This window comes from Saccopteryx bilineata, chromosome 6 (assembly GCF_036850765.1).
Source record: "Saccopteryx bilineata isolate mSacBil1 chromosome 6, mSacBil1_pri_phased_curated, whole genome shotgun sequence".
NCBI lineage: Eukaryota > Metazoa > Chordata > Mammalia > Chiroptera > Emballonuridae > Saccopteryx > Saccopteryx bilineata.
The window spans coordinates 143,864,459-143,883,337 of NC_089495.1; positions in this window are offsets into that span (position 1 = coordinate 143,864,459).

Here is an 18,879-nt window from a genome sequence, read left to right on the forward strand (position 1 = left end):
GACATCAGCAAACTTTCTATAAAGTAATAGACTGTTTATTACAACCGGCATGCCTTATGAGTTGAAATGAGATTTTTTTTACGTTGTAAATGGCTATACAAACACCTTTGTAATGTCCTTGATTGTGCTTCTTTGCCCTGCAAAACTTAAAATATTATTTTTCATATTTACCTTTTAAGATGACATTTGTGAAACCTGTTCCAGACTGTAAGCCTTGGGAGAGCGGAGAGCACGTGCCTGGCACACAGTGGGCCTTCACTACACGTGTCCGCCGGTATTGGCAGTAGGGGCCCCTTTCTTCCTGTTTCCACAGGGGAAGGCAGGAAGTTTAGTAGGAAGAATTTGTGGTGCATCAGAAATCTCACCTGAACTCAAGCTCTTTTGTTTATTAGCTGTGAGACTGGGTAAGTCAACATCTCTGAGCCTCAAATTCCTTATCCTTTATGTGAACTTAAAAATTGGAGGGATGAAATAAGGTAATAAATCTAAAGATAATCTGACAACATGTAAAGACTATATAAAATGCTAATTGTTATCATAATAATTGATGCTATTGTGCTAAATATAAATTTATTGCCTTCCAGCTTCCAATCCGCCTTTCGTTGCTTTCTCTTAATTAGAAGGACCCTGTAAATAGTTTTGCCAGCTCATGCAATGTTTAGTTCTCTCAGTAGAGGGCACTGGAGGAACATTCCGGGAGAAAGGGGCTTCTCTCCTAGACTTTGGTGTGCTGTTTCTTGCTTCTATCATTCTGCTGATGATGTCTCATTTGGGGACATATGCTTGTGCTCATCCCTATCAAGGTTTGGTGGCACCCCTTGTGGATAATTTCCCTTTGATTTCCAGTGGTACCTCTGTGGGCAAATATCCAGTGAGTCTCACAGGCACTCCAGTGGCCAGCTTCCCAGCCTTACTGGCACCATAATAGGTTTCCAGCTTGTCAGTCAGGGACTGAGGTCCCTGCCCATGGGCCTCAGTCTCTCTGCACCCAGGAGAGTGTCTTTGTTTGCTAGTTTTAGCTGCAATTCCCTGCCTACCAACCTCTGCGTGGTGTCTGTGGACCAGCTCTGACCTGGGGCAGCACAGTGAATTTTCTGCTAGCAGGGTACAGACCACACCTTCTCCGATGAAGTGAATTCCATCCTTGGAGAAGACCCCCTGCCTGCCAAGGTTATTTTTTCCTTAAATGATTTCCATTAACCTTGGGGAATTCTTTTAAGTACTCTACTCCTTTATAGAATTGATATAACCATTATAGTCAATAATTCTTTACAGTAAATCTTGGCTGTTCAAACAACTGTATTTGAATGTCTCTTGATTGGACCCTGACTGATACAGAATTGTTACTGGAAGTAGCCCCAGGAGATGGACACTCAAAGATGAAGTTTAGGGATTGGTTTGATTGTGTCTTTAAACTTGAATGTAATTTTTTTGTGTGTTGTTGTTGTTTTTTGCCAATAAGATGAAATATTAGCAAACCGTGGCATGCAAAAGCATCATGATTGATCGACCTATCACCTGGGGTTAAATGTGGTGGAGTGAGGAAGTACCAACTGAAGACATGCCTTGGAAGCCCAAGCGGCTACTGCACATGACCATTCTAGAAGTTACGGTGACCACAGGGACTGTGGTATGGGAAGATTCTTCTGGAGGGTACTTGAGAAATCACAGAAATAAAATGACAAACCTAGTCCTTTAACCATCAGCTCCAGACATAGTCAGGGAGGCGCAGAGAGCTTCTAAGATGGTTCTAAAAATACACTCTTATTTCTTATAGCCATAGGGCTAATATTGCAAAAAATCAACAAAGCAATTTATTGTGCAAGTTGCTGAATCACAATAACAGTTGAATTCAGAGTCTTGCCAAGTTTCCCGTGTAAAAGCTAAGACATTCACTGGGAAAGATTAAGATACCAAAACTCGGCATGAGAATGTGAGCTTGGATCCAGATGCACTGACCGTCTTGGGCTTCAAGTCCCTCTGGACTTACCTTGCCACTGAATTTCTCGTTCTTCCTCGACACTGAAATTAGACTCACCTTCTGTTTATTTTATTATTATTATTTAAGATTTTATTTATTGACTTTAGAGAGAGGGAGGAGCAAGAAGTATCAACTTGCAGTTGCTTCTCATATGTGCCTTAACTGGGCAAGCCAGGAGCCCTGAGCTGACAACCTTAGCATGTCAGGCTGGGGCCTCCTCCACTGGGCCAGCACAGGTCAGCCAGGCCTCTATTTCCTTTTCTTTTCCATTGATTTGAGATAGAGAGCAAGAGAGGAAGAGAAGGGGAAAGGGAGACAGAGAGAAGCACCAACTTGTTTTACTTAGTTGTTCCATTTAATTGTGTACCCATTGATTGCTTCTTGTATGTGCCCTGACCAGAGTTTGAACCCGTGACCTCTGGTATACCAGGTTGACGCTTTATCCACTGAGCCACCTGGCCAGGGCCTATACTCATCTTCTTATACCTGCAAACCTGATTATAACTTTACTTGGGGTAGATGCCTTACTAGTAGATGACCAATCTCTTTAAAATCCATCACAACCACCTCCTATTGTCATTAGCCCCACCTAAAGTCATATCTCTTCATACTCTTCAGGTGGAAATTATCTACAAAAGAAGGATGGAAATTGTGCCAATATATATTGTCAGAAACCTAGGAAACATGAGTGGGAAATGGAATGTATGGGTTTTAGACTGACTAGGGAAGAATATAGCCATAGAGTGGACCAAATTCATTGATATTGCTAGACATCCCAGATGATGTTCTAGCTCATGCATCTAGAAGTGGCTCTCAGCTTGCTCAGGACATGTAAGGCTGCAGAAGGGGGCGGGGTTGTGCAGCGAGGACATGTGCAGAATTCCAGGCCTCACCTCCACCCTCCCAAGAGACCATAACTCTGCTGCAGAGAAACACAGAGATCCAGGTGCAAAGTGAATCAAAAACAACCTGTCAGGAAGGCAGCCACCTTGGATCAGTAGAAAAATAAGCAGCCAGAGCTGTGGTTCTCAGGGCAAAGAAGCACTTACAGGCTAGAGGAGTCAGGAGCTGCTCATTGGATGGGATGGGAAAGGAGGGGAAGGAAAGGGAGGGGAGGGAATGAAAGAAGGGGAGGGGAGGGAAGGGCTTTCGTTAGCGCTGCAGGGATGCCTGGGTTTAGGAGGCCAAGATACTGGCGTGGGGGGAGAGCTGAAGGGCAAGGCAGGCTTATAGATCAAGACTGAAAACAGAACCACAGATCAGGGATCATTAGATCTATAGAGCTTGACCAATGTCTCACAGATGCTCAGGAAAATGCAAGGTCCCAACAGGGCGCAGACGGCCAATGTGTGGAGTACAACCTACAGCCTGAGCATCTTCTGCTTGTGCCCAGGGCTACAGCACTTCTTTCCGATTCTTCCTCCATTGTAGTAAGCATGACCTTTGCACTTCACTCCCAGGTGCCACACAGGTGGACATTTATACTCATCAGTGTCTCAGTCTAAGAACATTTATCCTGAGACAACTGACAAGTGGGAGTATTGGATCTTTCCGGGAGAGACGCTGCTGCTCCCTTGGGAGTACGGCCAACACTTACACCAAAGGCACCATCACAGTCACCCCAGAGGGACTGCCCACACGTAAGTCCGCATGGGAAGAAAGCTCAGTGGGCTCTCCTTGTCCTACTTTTGGACACAGATGGTCAAGGCATTGCTGTTACTTAGTTTTCTGAGCATTGGTAGTAGCCGATTAGTCAGAAGTGCTGCTAAGGGGACCACAACCCTCCCAGGGCAATGAGCTTGGAAAAGATGAGAGCATGTGTTGTATCTGTATCCTGACCAGGGTGCAAGCAAATCTTGTTGCAGTGTGATGCTGGTCCTTCCCAGGGAAGCTAAGCTGTTCTCCAGCTGGAGACAGTCAAATAAGCATCCTTTGGAAAGTGACTCAGTGGGACAGACAGGTGCTGACACATCTAGTTAACCATCCCTTACACAAAGATTTCCTGTCTATTCCTGCCCCGGACGATCTGATTTATACTTTTAGTAATACAAGGAGTCCCTTCTAGAGACACGCTGGTTTAGAGTCAGAAGAAAACAGGCAGGAATCTTACCTCCACAGTAGGCTGGTCACTGCTACAGGGTGGGATGAGGTTGGACCACAGGCCACGTGAAGGAGAACTGACCGCGCTGGGAGTGAGGAGAAGCAGAGAAGGGGCTCCGTTGCTGTCCTCAGACTTGTGGAGCAAGGGGGAGACTCGCTTTGTCTAGCTCCAGTTTCTATCCATTCCAGAGTTTGGAATGTACTAGAGAATGAATGCACGTTTCAATAAAGGAATGGACAGTGGATCCAAAGGTAGGTCTAGCATTAAATGAATGTAAAGTAAAAACAAGACACATGTGAAGTAAAAAGAATACAAAGAACATATTACAAATCAACCCAAGGTTAATTGACCAGTGGTTCTTGAGAGGTCTAAGCTTCCCACCCCTGGAGTCTGCAGACATTGGCCAAATGACCCTCCCCTAGGAGTGTCATAGAAAGGCATTTCTGGATGGCATGGGACCCAGGAAACACAGGCCAAGCTGTCACTACCTGGACTGACATTGATTAAGTTGCAAGATATGTATGTGTGTTGGTCACTCAGGGTTGCCTTTCTCTACGTATGACAGCAGGGAAAGGAGGGCGTCCTTTGTTTATGGGTCTATCCATAAAGTTCATGAATATTACAACTCTGATGTATCGGCATTTCAAGCTTTTTACGTAAGTAAAGCACAGACCTGTCAGCAGAAGAAAGAGAAGACCCAGAAATCCAGGTCATTGCCATGCGGCTAAATTGAATATATCATGAATAATAAAATAAAGATAAAATATGCTTTATTATTTGCAATTTTTAGCTAAATCTATTAGAAACATTTAATTATAGCTATAAAAGTTGTCATCAAAATGGCCTACCCTAATGTGAACATTAAAAGGGTAGACAATGAAATCTTCATTAGTTAATTAAAATTTCTTAATTTAATGAGGCAAGTGTCATTCTAATAGATTAAGTGAAATAAATGATATGCACTGCCGCTGACAAAGAAAACCCTAAAAATTAAAAAAAAAAAAACGGTTCAAAAGCATAACATCGTGTCTTTGTTTTGTTCATTTATTCAATGAACGCCCTTGCTCTAGTTTAATGTAACACACAAATGCTATCACCTATCAGAGCTGGGAAGAGCCAGGACAATGGATGGCAGTCAGTGGGCCTTTCTGCACACACAGATAATCACCTACACCAGTGCTCAACTGTCACCCACCCAGAGGATGCAACACTCCATGCCGAAACACCGCATTTTACTAAGGGCGAAAGATGTCGTCTACAAGGTTATTGCTGTAATGGGGACGTTATAGACATTATCTGACACTTGTGGGTGAACTGCTCTGTGTAGATGCTAGTGATGGTGTTAGGCTGAGGCTGAGTTGAAAGAACGGGGACGGGTGGATGCCTGGCCCTCCCACGACTGCATGGCACTCATCCTTCAGAGATTGCAGAGTGAGCTTACAAACTTTGTTAACTTATAACAGTCCCAGAACAGGGCTTGCTGCAAGGGAGTGCAGTAAGCTGGCTCTGGTAGGGAAGTGGACCGACCCCAGAAACCCAGCAGGAGGTGTTACTTTGACCTTGAGGTGTGGGCTGTGTGAACCAGCTAGCCTGCCCAGATCCATGTGGCAAAGCATTCCCACACACACTGGGACTTTGAGTGACAGCTGTACTTAGCACCTGAGCTAAAATCTAACCTGGATCCCCTCTGCCAATGATTAGAGATGGAAGTCGCCATTTCCCAGTGTTCCGTTTGTATCTCCTCACCTCCTCATGAAGCTGCCTCTTCTCCTGCTCTGTGTTGTATCAGCCTCTAGAGTCTAGGCTGTGGAGACACCGAACCCCAAGACCCAACTCGGAGGTTTTTAGGGCCACCACCGCTGCCCACACTATCATATTGAGAAGAACTCCAGGAGCTGTGTGAGAGGAGCCATGCGCTCCCCCACTTCCCATTGACACCAGGGCTATCTGTCTCTGAGCCTGGTTTACTGACGGACACTTCACTCCTTAAACCTTGCCACGTATGAGTTGTGCAGACAGACACCCATGGTTAAAATGCTCCTCACGTTGTCAGGTCCAGTTCGTGGGCCATGGCCCTGGGGAGGTGGACCTGCTAAGTCCGTCTTCACATAGTCTACCCTCCCACTCCTCAGGGAGTGGACCTCAGAGCTGCAGGGCAGTCCCTGCAGCTGCGGGGCCAGTAGCTTCTGAAATGTGAGGTTCGGTAATTCTGTTCTCTAGTGTTGCATGTGAGCAGGTTGGTATCCAGACCCATCATGCCCACACTTTTACCAGCTCCACTTGTCCTTGTTTTACCAGCTGGGATTCTGGGTAAGCCTTTGTTTGAACAGAGGGGTTTTTAGGCTCAAGTAATCAAAAATTGAAGGTCTAAACCAGTGTTTCTTAAAAGAAATCGTTTAGGTGCATAATAATAAATGAAGATTCCTTGGCTCCCTGCAAAGAAATTCTGATTCAGTAGATCTTGAATAAGACCCAGAAAAGTGCTTTGTAAGAAGCTGTCCACAAGGTTTAGACACAGACATTTTGGGGATAGGAGGGGGCACGTGATTCCTCCTAGAACTTTCTGCCCTGATGGAAGGGATCTCTGTGTCATCCACTATAGCAGCTATGACATGTGGTTGCTGAGGATTTGAAATGTGACTGGTAACACCTAGAAACTGAATTTAAAATTTTGCTTATTTTACCAAATTCAAATTTAAGTGGCCACCTCTGATTAGCAGCGACCCTCTGGATCATACAATACCAATGCTTTCCCTGTGAAAGTCTGCCCTGTAGCAGTCTTAATAGGCAAGTACACATCCTTTGTTTGTTCAAAGACTTTCTTGCCAGTGCTGGGACATTCAAAGGGTGAGTCGCATTCATTAATTTGCCTATCTGGGAATATAAAAATTAGGTTCCCTTTCTTCAAAAGGCTCAGAATCAAGTAAGAAAGATGTCAGTCAAGGAAATGGACATGTGCAGTCATATCAAAGGGTGTGAACAGATTCCAATCTTGGCAGATTTATTTTAATCCATTCTGGATTCTTTGGCTTCTAACCTCTGTGATGCCTTTCAATCACTAAATGAATGCTTCAATAATAGTTAGGGTGACTGTGGAATTCTAGCATTCACTTCCTGATGGAGAAAACCACAGTGATTGAAGCATAGGCTTTGGAATGAGGCAGTTGGGCCCTAACCCTTGCTCTAGCGTTTATTAGCTCTGTGTTCTATCTGACCTCACTGTGCCTCAGTTTCCTCTCCATCAAATGGGGATAATACTCTTACCTACCTACAGCTATTGTTATGCAGAGAAATTGGCGTACCATAAGTTAGTAAGTTAAGTGCTTAACACACTGCCTAAATATAGCATGTGCCCATATTCAGGTTTTTTAAGGTTCTATGGAGAAGTGAGTGACCATGAGCTCAGGCTAAGCTGCATGGCTTAAAAATCTTAGAACGGACACTTACAGCCTTGAGAACTTAGGACATTTACTTAACATCTTTGTGCCTCCATTTCCCCACTGCAAAAATAAAGTTTACCAAAATAGGTATCTCATAGGAAAGTTAATATGCATAATTCACTTATTTGATCTAGTTCCTGGTTAAATGCTACATAAGCATTTATATTTATTTGTGCCCTCACTACTAATTGTTGGCTCCTCTCTTCAGTCTATTTCACAAATCACCCTCCAGCCCAGTGGTCAGGATCATCTTTGGGAGGCATCCATTTGGCCATGTCACGTCTCATTTTACGATGTTTCCATAGCCCATCACCCTCATATCTTTGCAGCTTCTTGTCTAGCCTCACCAATCCCTGTGATCCCGTCTGTTATTTTCCACTCCCCTCCAAAAAACAAAACAAAAAACAACAAAAAAACCCCATGTACTCAAGCCATATACCTCCCTATGGGGTCACACCTTTTGCTTTTGCACATGCTGCTGCTTCTCACTAAAACTGTCACCCTTTGACCTTGCTCCTCCGGATGTGCCCCTCCAGTCTGCAAAGCTCAGTTGTTATCATCTAGATAACTTCCTTGCCATCTCTCACCTGACCACACTAGGTTAGGTTTCCCATATCCCTTATCACAAGACAGTGGGCTTATCTCCATCATGATTGTCAAAATAAATCATATTTTATACTCTCTACTAGAATGTGAATTCTCTGACTTTCATAAATCCATTCTTGATAATTAGCAGATGTTCTTATTTCTACTCAATATAAATGACTCAGTAACTGAGAAATGGAAAAGAAAATAGGTCACTGCGTTTTGGAGAAGAAAGGAAGGATGTTGTCATTGAGAAATGCCTTCTTCGTCCCTGAGTTAGTGATCTTCACTTATCCCCACAGGAACCCATAGATGCTAATTTGACAACTCTGAAAAATCATTCAAAGGAGACTCTAATTCCACAGGTACAATGTAGTTATCTGGAGGCGACAAAATGAGTTAATAATAGGTCGTTTAAGTCAGCATGCCAAGCATTTCTGTGTTTCAAACAAGCCAACTCTCTCTGAGGCTAGAATGGGACATGTATTAAAAACACTGGCAAAATCTGTCAAAGTGAGACCTTTCATATCCATAATTTCTACCATCTGTAACATCTTATGTTACATAGATCCCCAATTACCAGTAGCAGTGTTAATCAATCATCTGTCCTAAATATTTTTAGGTCGTCTTTATACACTCTACTTAGCTCTTTTTTTCTGTTTTTATAAATGTATGTTCTTTACTTGCCACAATTAATTTCATATTGACTTTATCATATTGGGGGCCTATCCAGAATCCTTTGGGAACAACTTTTCAAAACGAGTATAGTGTGTAATAACAAGTTATATTGAAACCAAAGAAAAAATTACAAGACTCTTAATTGAGGAGAGGCAATCAAGTTTTCATCTCCCATCATATAATATTACAAATATATTTTCTTACAGGATTATATTTCTACCTAGATAAGTTACTTTGTGAGTCTGTGGTAGTATTTATAATAAGAAGAAAGAAAACAACATATTTTCAGGAAATTACTAGTGTTAATTATTTCATGCATCTATTCTATCAATTCTTTATTAGTACTATAGTCCTGATTTACAAAAGAGTTCTTTACTCTTTAAGTTCCAGTTGGACATACAGAAACTCTAAGGCAAATAAATATGAGCAATTATTTACCATTTGTTAAATAAGAAGGTATGAAACTATATGTCTATTTTTTAGATGGTTATATTATCAAATATTCCTCAATAGAATTGTGTGCCTTGTGGGATACTGAGCTTTTCCTTGATACCATTTTAGAAACAAAGACAACGTACCATATACTAAAGAGCCTTTAAAAGTCAAATCTTACTATTGGCACATTTTACAAATGGAGACAATTTTATGGGTAACATGCACTATGGGTGCCCACACTGGACCCCCTAGACCTACCTAGGGTGTCAGTGCTGTGGGGCAGTCGCCATGTGCAGTGTCAGTAGTCTGCCCTTTTCTGTTTCCTGGCATGCACGCTTGCATGCAGACACAGAGAAACAGATAAATCATGTATTTGTCTAATCAAAGTACAAAAAGGGAAAACATACAGTCAAAAGAATTCTTTCTAAGGAAATGGATATATCCAGGGTAAAAAGAAAATATTGAGAATTAAAAGACAATAATATTAAGTTTTTGCTGAATATTTCTAAATATGGACAAATTGTATTATTTTGTATAAAAATGCAAACTACTAAAACTCAAAAGAAATGTGTAAAGTATACAAAAAAATTTCACAAATATAGAAGAAATCAAGCATATTGACTGGAAATGCATTTCTGAAAATATAGGTTGAAATCGTTTCTCAAACAATTGTTTTAGATCTTCAAACAACATATAATTCTTTAGCTTTTTAAAAAATGTAAGTTCTTTTTCATCACTTCTATTTAACATTGTGCTAAGGGTTTGTATTAGTGTTACAGGGCAAGAAAAAGAAATAGAAGGGATTCAGATTGATAAAGTAAAACTTTTAGTCTTATTCACAGATGTCAGACATCTAATGAAATCAAAGAAGATCTACCTAATGAGATTAACAATATTCATGGATTGTAGGACTCAATATTGTTAGTAAGTTTATTCTCCCAAATTATGTGTAGATTCAAATAAATACTATTAAAATTACAGGAAGATTTTTTTTGGGGGTAGAAATAAACAAACATTCTAATATTTCAATCAAAAGAAAAGAACTATAATAGCCAAAACTAATTTGAAGAACAACAAAAATTTTTTTAATGGGACAGCAATTAACATCTCTGAGAGCATATTTTAGGAAACTTGCTGAGAACAATAGTATGGCATGAATGTTGTCAGATATACATACATTACAGTAAGATGCATGTTGGCTGTATAGAGAATGGAGTAGAGGGAGAGTCAAGTCTGAGTGATCTAAGTAACAAATAATGGAGCTTGGAATAAATACAGTAAAACAAATCAAGGAAAACTTGATAGTTTTTGAAAACTCTTGAGAAAAGATATTTGTTAGGTCTCAGTAATTATCTGGAAGAGCAGGGGTTAAAGAAGTAGAAAGTGTCATACCTAGGAGTTTGGCTTGAATCTAAAGACATGGTGAAAATAAAAACTCAATCAGGCGTCCCCAAACTACGGCCAGTGGGCCGCATGTGGCCCCCTGAGGCCATTTATCCGGCCCCCCTACGCACTTCCGGAAGGGGCACCTCTTTCATTGGTGGTCAGTGAGAGGAGCACTGTATGTGGCGGCCCTCCAATGGTCTGAGGGACAGTGAACTGGCCCCCTGTGTAAAAAGTTTGGGGACCCCTACCTGGCCTTTCCAAACTATTTTCTGCTCTTCTTATTGATATTCAGAAGCCCCAGGACAAAAAAGTATGCTCTTAAAGCTACCTAGAAACTTTGTTTTTAGAATGACCTATTAATTTTGCTAACCAGAGTTCTAGAGAAAAACTTGAACCAACTCATAAAGCATATAGATTCCAGGATAAACAAACGGCTATGGACTCACCCCTAGGTTGCTATCCACAGTGCTGAATCGATTTGTTTAGTTTTTAGAAACTGCTTCTGTTGCCCTTTGCCCCTGCCTCCAATGGAGTGGCTGCCTTGCCCCTGACCGAACAAGGCTTCCTCCGACTAGTGTGTATGCCCTTGCTAGGACTAGTTGACTTAGACTTTTGATCAAGACATCAGCCTGATTTCCCAGCTGGACTCCTAGCATAGCACCGGCAAGCTGCAAGCTCTCTGTGTCCATGGAACTGAAAAATATCCTAACAGGTAGGTAAATATTTCTTCTAGAAATAAAACCAACCAACCAGGAAAGTAGAAAATTGGTTACTGTGGATAATCATGGGCTGTAAAAATTAATTCTCAGGGATTCATTTCAGCACACTCTGATTTTGGGGCCCTGAAGCTTGCAGTTTGTAGGCAGCTTCTATTGGTCACCAGCATATGCTGAGCCTGGCCCTCTCTAAGAGGCACTTTCCTGCCCACAGGGACTTAATATATAGTGGGAAAAGCAAAGACATAATTTAGACGGCTGTGTAGTAACCTAAACTTAGTATCAAATAAGTTAAATGCATTAAGGACCAAGAAGAGAGAGGACTAGCAAACACTAAGGTAGTTGGGGATAGCTTCATGGTGGAGGTGAAGGTAGATTTCTGATAGACAGTGAAGAAGACGGTACAGTGACAACATAATGGAGCAGAAGTCCCAATGCTACATTTTGCAGATAGTGAATCCTCACTTGATTCATCCTAGAGCTCCCTATCTGTTCATCCTCCTCACATGTACCCCCATATAACACCATCATTTTCATACCCCTACCCACAGTGATTGTTTTATTTTATTTCATATGAAAGGAAATTCTTGCAAATACAATGATATTTAGAAGAGAATAATTTTATAGCTGTTCCCCAAGTACTCTTGACATTTTCTGGAGACATGCTTCTTTGAGGTATAAGGGGCCGGTTAAAACTACATATCCTGAGAAATGGCACCATGAGCAGCGCGTCCGACAGATCTCCCCTAAATCACAAAAATTTATCAACTAGAATCAGAAAAATTTATCCTCGGAGCATTCCGGAGTTCCACACAAACTGAAAGCGAAAGGACTGTTATCACTTGAATCTGAGAGACGAGGGTGTGGAGGAAGCTACCGCAGCGACGTTCATTCAAGCCGCGAGGGAGTGCACCTGTGGTGAGTCAGCCCACACTCGGGAGCCGCGAGCAGCCGCGGGCGCGCGCCTGGTATGGTTGCAGAGCGAGCACCGCCCACACTCGGGAGCCGCGAGCAGCCACCGGCGTGCCCGGTCGGGTTGCAGAGCGAGCACCGCTAACGTTCCCAGCGGCCCGCGCACTGCGAGTGAGAGTCGCCAGCCACCGGTGCCCGGAGCACCCCATTCGCGCGCGTGCCCTGGGCATTCCACACGCCCAGAGCGCCCTACTGGCCCGCACACCCAGGGTGCCCCATTATCCTGCGCCTGGTGCGATCCAGCCACCAGCGGCAGGGCAAGCGGGAGAGGCACCAGGGTGGTCTTCTACTTGGGAGATTCTCTCCGTGGGCAGGGCACCTCACCCAGCCATTCAAGCTAACAATCAAGCGTTGGGGGAGGGGCGCACGCAGGCAGCCTAAAATACCTTCGGGAGCACAGCTGCGACCCAATCACTGAAATTAGCTTAACCCATGAAATCTGTGCACCCTAGGTTCTAATTTGATAAGATCTCTCTCAGTTCAGCGACCCAAGACAAGAGGCGTGATATTTTTTAGTGCCTCTCGCTAAAGGGGCGGGGGCAACTTCTGATTGATAGAGCCTCCATATTCAGGGATAAACGCTAACAAGAGGGACTTGGCAGATAATAAGATCTATACTACACTAGTCGCAAGCAGAGACTAGTGCCTCTTCTTCCCAGCCAAAACAGGCTACAAAGTGTGGAAAGCCTGGGTTGAGAGGTCCAACTGAATGCTAGGTGCTGAACAGTCACCTTGACAACAATTGACTCCCACCCCCGCCTGATTACACTGGAGGCCCTGACTGCCAGAGCCTTTCCCAAAGCCTTGCACTGAGTGGGGATAGAGTGGGGATTTCCCAGCTCTTTGAGCCTCTTACTCCCCAGGCAGAAGCAGTTGCAGCCTTATAGCTGGATCACCAGGCTGCTAATTCAGGAAGGGGGGACTAGGAGAGAGAATCCAGAAAAGCAAACTCTCTCATCGTTGGACCCTACACACGTCAACAAGCCTTGACTACCAGCAAGACTAAAGCCAATTATATGACATTGCCATAGAATCCCATCAACTGCAAATTCCTACCTAAGTGTGACACAGGGGCAGAGCCTGGGGTACAGAGTCACCGACCAGGAAGAGGGAGAGAAAAGAAAAAGGAAGAAGTTAACCTCTCAAAATCAAGAAAAATCCACAGACTTTACAACTTGTTCCACTAATTTTTTTGTTGTTGTTGTTTCTTCTATCTTATTGCCTTTATTTCCTCCACCTCGGTCCTTCTATTCTCTGCCCATTTTATGCTTCCCTTTTCTTGAACTACACTACCCATAACTGTTACATTTTATTTCTCTTCTTCATTCTCACCCTCCTTTAAGGTTATACTCCAAAACACTTAACTCTCACTCTCTCCTCTTTTGTTTTTTTTTTTGATTTGCTTTATTTAGTTTTTTTCTCTTCCTTTTTCATTTCTTCCTTCGTTTTTCTCTTTTTCTTATTTTTTCCTTTCTATTCGTTTTTTCTTTTCTCGTTTTACTTTCCTCCCATTTAATCCTCAATCACGAACAAATTAGTTAATTTGGGACTCAAGGCTTTTTTTGGCTTTATTTTTCTTTTTTGCTTTTGTTTTTGTTTTTTTCTTGTTTGTTTATTTTTGTGGCATTTTGGGTCCTCCCAACCCAAGGTCTCCATTGTATTTAGTCTTCGCTCCACTTAATACAACAGATTTTTACTTATTATTTTTATTTTTTTCTTCTTTATTATTCTTTTTTTGGTCCTTTTTTCTGGTTCCCTCTTATCCCTCTCATTATACCTCTTAGTTGACCATCACTTACAAGCAAATCATCTTATGCTTGTCTAAAATTTTCTTCCTTTTTTTTTTTTTTTTTTTTTTCATTTAGTAGGTCCCTACTCCCTTTTTTTGCCCCTTGAACTCTTCACCCCAAATCAGGACCTCCATTATAGGCACGATATTTCCCTGAGGAGGGGAGAGGAAGGAAAGAGAAGAAAGAAAAAAAGGGGGAAATAATAAATTATTACTGTTTTTTTTTGTGGGGTGTTTTACCTTTTTTTTTTTTTTTACTTTTTACTCTTTATTAATTCTAATTAGTGCTATCAACAAGACCACCCTCAGATGCCAATAAGAAAGAGGAAATCGAATATTATGGATACAAAAGAAAGAGAGGTAACACAAATAGATGTGGAAAAATCTATGGAGAAAAGACTTAACATATTGGAAGCCTTGGAGCTAAATGACAGAGAATTTAAAATAGAAATCTTAAAAATACTCAGAGATATACAAGAAAACCCAGAAAGGCAATATAGGGAGATCAGAAAACAACTCAATGAACACAAAGAATATATTACCAAAGGAAATTGAAACTATTAAAACAAATCAAACAGAAATGAAAAACTCAATTCACGAGCTGAAAAACGAGGTAACAAGCTTAGTTAACAGAACAGCCCAGATTGAGGATAGGATTAGTGAAATAGAAGACAAACAACTTGAGGCACAACAGAGAGAAGAAGAAAGAGACTCAAAAATAATAAAAAACGAGAAAGTCCTACAGGAATTGTCTGACTCCATCAGAAAGAATAACATAAGAATAATAGGTATATCAGAGGGAGAAGAGAAAGAAAATGGAATGGAGAATATACTCAAACAAATAATAGACGTGAACTTCCCAAGCCTGTGGAAAGAACTAAAGCCTCAAATTCAAGAAGCAAACAGAACACCGAGTTTTCTTAACCCCAACAAACCCACTCCAAGGCACATCATAATAAAGATGACACAAACCAATGACAAAGAAAAAATTCTCAAGGCAGCCAGGGAAAAGAAGAGTACAACATATAAAGGAAGGCCTATTAGATTATCATCAGATTTCTCAGCAGAAACTCTACAAGCTAGAAGAGAGTGGACCCCAATATTTAAAGCCCTGAAAGAGAGAAACTTTCAGCCAAGAATACTATACCCATCAAAGCTATCTTTCAAGTATGAAGGAGATATAAAAACATTCACAAATACAGAAAAGATGAGAGAATTTATCAACAGAAAGCCCCCACTCCAGGATATACTAAAGGGGGTTTTCCAACCAGATTCAAAGAACAAAAGAAAACAACACCACAAGTAACAGCTCCACCAAGAACACAATAAAACCAAACTTAAACTGTGACAACAAAGGAAAAAAAGGGGGGAGAGGATGGAGATTAACAGTAGCAAAGGACGATGAAGTGCAGAAATACTTATAAGATAGGGTACTACAATGAATATGGTAGGTACCCTTTTCATTACTTAATGGTAACCACCCTTGAAAAAACCACCACAAAAACACTTGACTTAAAAAAGGTAGCAACAGAGGAAAGAAGTATGGAACACAAACAAACAAAAACAAATGATAGAAAAACAAAAGAGAAGAATCAAACTAGATACAAAACTAACAGAAAGCAATTTATAAAATGGCAGTAGGGAACCCACAAGTGTCAATAATTACACTAAACGTAAATGGATTAAACTTACCAATAAAAAGACACAGAGTAGCAGAATGGATTAAAAAAGAAAATCCAACTATATGCTGCCTACAAGAAACACATCTAAGCAACAAGGATAAAAACAAATTCAAAGTGAAAGGCTGGAAAACAATACTCCAAGCAAACAACACCCAAAAAAAAGCAGGCGTAGCAATACTCATATCTAATAATGCTGACTACAAGACAGAAAAAGTACTCAGAGACAAAAATGGTCATTTCATAATGATTAAGGGGAAGTTGAATCAAGAAGACATAACAATCCTTAATATATATGCACCAAACCAAGGAGCACCAAAATATATAAGACAGCTACTTATTGACCTTAAAACAAAAACTAACAAAAATACAATCATACTTGGAGACCTCAATACACCGCTGACGGCTCTAGATCGGTCATCCAAACAGAGAATCAATAAAGATATAGTGGCCTTAAACGAAATACTAGAACACCTGAATATGATAGACATCTACAGGACACTTCATCCCAAAGCGACAGAGTATACATTTTTCTCTAGTGTACATGGAACATTCTCAAGAATTGACCATATGTTGGGCCACAAAGACAATATCAGCAAATTTAGAAAAATTGAAATTGTACCAAGCATATTTTCTGATCATAAAGCCTTGAAACTAGAATTCAACTGCAAAAAAGAGGGGGAAAAACCCACAAAAATGTGGAAACTAAACAACATACTTCTAAAAAATGAATGGGTCAAATAAGAAATAAGCGCAGAGATCAAAAGATATATACAGACAAATGAAAATGAAAATACGACATATCAGAATCTCTGGGATGCAGCAAAGGCAGTAATAAGAGGAAAGTTCATATCACTTCAGGCCTATATGAACAAACAAGAGAGAGCCGAAGTAAACCACTTAACTTCACACCTTGAGGAACTAGAAAAAGAAGAACAAAGACAACCCAAAACCAGCCAAAGAAAGGAGATAATAAAAATCAGAGCAGAAATAAATGAAATAGAGAACAGAAAAACTATAGAAAAAATCAATAAAACAAGGAGCTGGTTCTTTGAAAAGATCAACAAAATTGACAAACCCTTGGCAAGACTCACCAAGGAAAAAAGGCACAGGACTCAAATAAATAAAATCCAAAATGAAAGAGGAGAGATCACCACAGACATCATAGATATACAAAGAATTATTGTAGAATACTATGAAAAATTATATGCCACCAAATACAACAATCTAGAAGAAATGGATAAATTCCTAGAACAATACAACCTTCCTAGACTGAGTCATGAAGAAGCAGAAAGCCTAAACAGACCAATCAGCAGGGAGGAAATAGAAAAAACTATTAAAACCTCCCCCAAAATAAAAGTCCAGGCCCAGACGGTTATACTAGTGAATTCTATCAAACATTCAAAGAAGACTTGGTTCCTATTCTACTCAAAGTCTTCCAAAAAATTGAAGAAGAAGCAATACTTCCAAACACTTTTTATGAGGCCAACATAACCCTCATACCAAAACCTGGCAAGGATGGCACAAAGAAAGAAAACTACAGACCAATATCTCTAATGAATACAGATGCTAAAATACTAAACAAAATACTGGCAAACCGAATACAACAACATATTAAAAAAATAATACATCATGATCAAGTGGGATTCATCCCAGAATCTCAAGGATGGTTCAACATACGCAAAACGGTTAACGTAATACACCATATCAACAAAACAAAGAACAAAAACCACATGATCTTATCAATAGATGCAGAAAAGGCTTTTGATAAAATACAACACAATTTTATGTTTAAGACTCTCAACAAAATGGGTATAGAAGGAAAATATCTCAACATGATAAAGGCCATATATGATAAACCATCAGCCAACATCATATTAAACGGCATAAAACTGAGGACTTTCTACCTTAAATCAGGAACAAGACAGGGTTGTCCACTCTCTCCACTCTTATTTAACGTGGTGCTAGAAGTTCTGGCCAGAGCAATCAGACAAGACAAAGAAATAAAAGGCATCCATATCGGAAAAGAAGAAGTAAAGGTATCACTTTTTGCTGATGATATGATCCTATACTTCGAAAACCCGAAGGACTCCACAAAAAGATTATTAGAAACAATAAACCAATACAGTAAGGTTGCAGGATACAAAATTAACATACAAAAGTCCATAGCCTTTCTATATGCCAACAATGAAATATTAGAAAACAAACTCAAAAAAATAATCCCCTTCACGATTGCAACAAAAAAAATAAAATACCTAGGAATAAACATAACAAAGAATGTAAAGGACCTATATAATGAAAATTACAAAGCATTGTTAAGGGAAATCGAAAAAGATACAATGAGATGGAAAAATATTCCTTGTTCTTGGATAGGAAGAATAAATATAATCAAAATGGCCATATTACCCAAAGCAATATACAAATTTAATGCAATTCCCATCAAAATCCCTATGAGATTTTTTAAAGAAATGGAACAAAAAATCATCAGATTTATATGGAACTATAAAAAACCCCGAATAGCCAAAACAATCCTAAGGAAAAAGAATGAAGCTGGGGGCATTACAATACCTGACTTTAAACTATATTATAGGGCCACGATAATCAAAACAGCATGGTATTGGCAGAAAAATAGACACTCAGACCAATGGAACAGAATAGAAAGCCCAGAAATAAAACCACATATATATGGTCAAATAATCTTTGATAAAGGGGCCAACAACACACAATGGAGAAAAGAAAGCCTCTTCAACAAATGGTGTTGGGAAAACTGGAAAGCCACATGCAAAAGAATGAAACTCGACTACAGCCTGTCCCCGTGTACTAAAATTAATTCAAAATGGATCAAAGACCTAAATATAAGACCTGAAACAATAAAGTACATAGAAGAAGACATAGGTACTAAAATCATGGACCTGGGTTTTAAAGAACATTTTATGAACTTGACTCCAATGGCAAGAGAAGTGAAGGCAAAGATAAATGAATGGGACTACATCAGAATAAAAAGTTTTTGCTCAGCAAGAGAAACTGATATCAAAATAAACAGACAGCCAACTAAATGGGAAATGATATTTTCAAACAACAGCTCAGATAAGGGCCTAATATCCAAAATTTACAAAG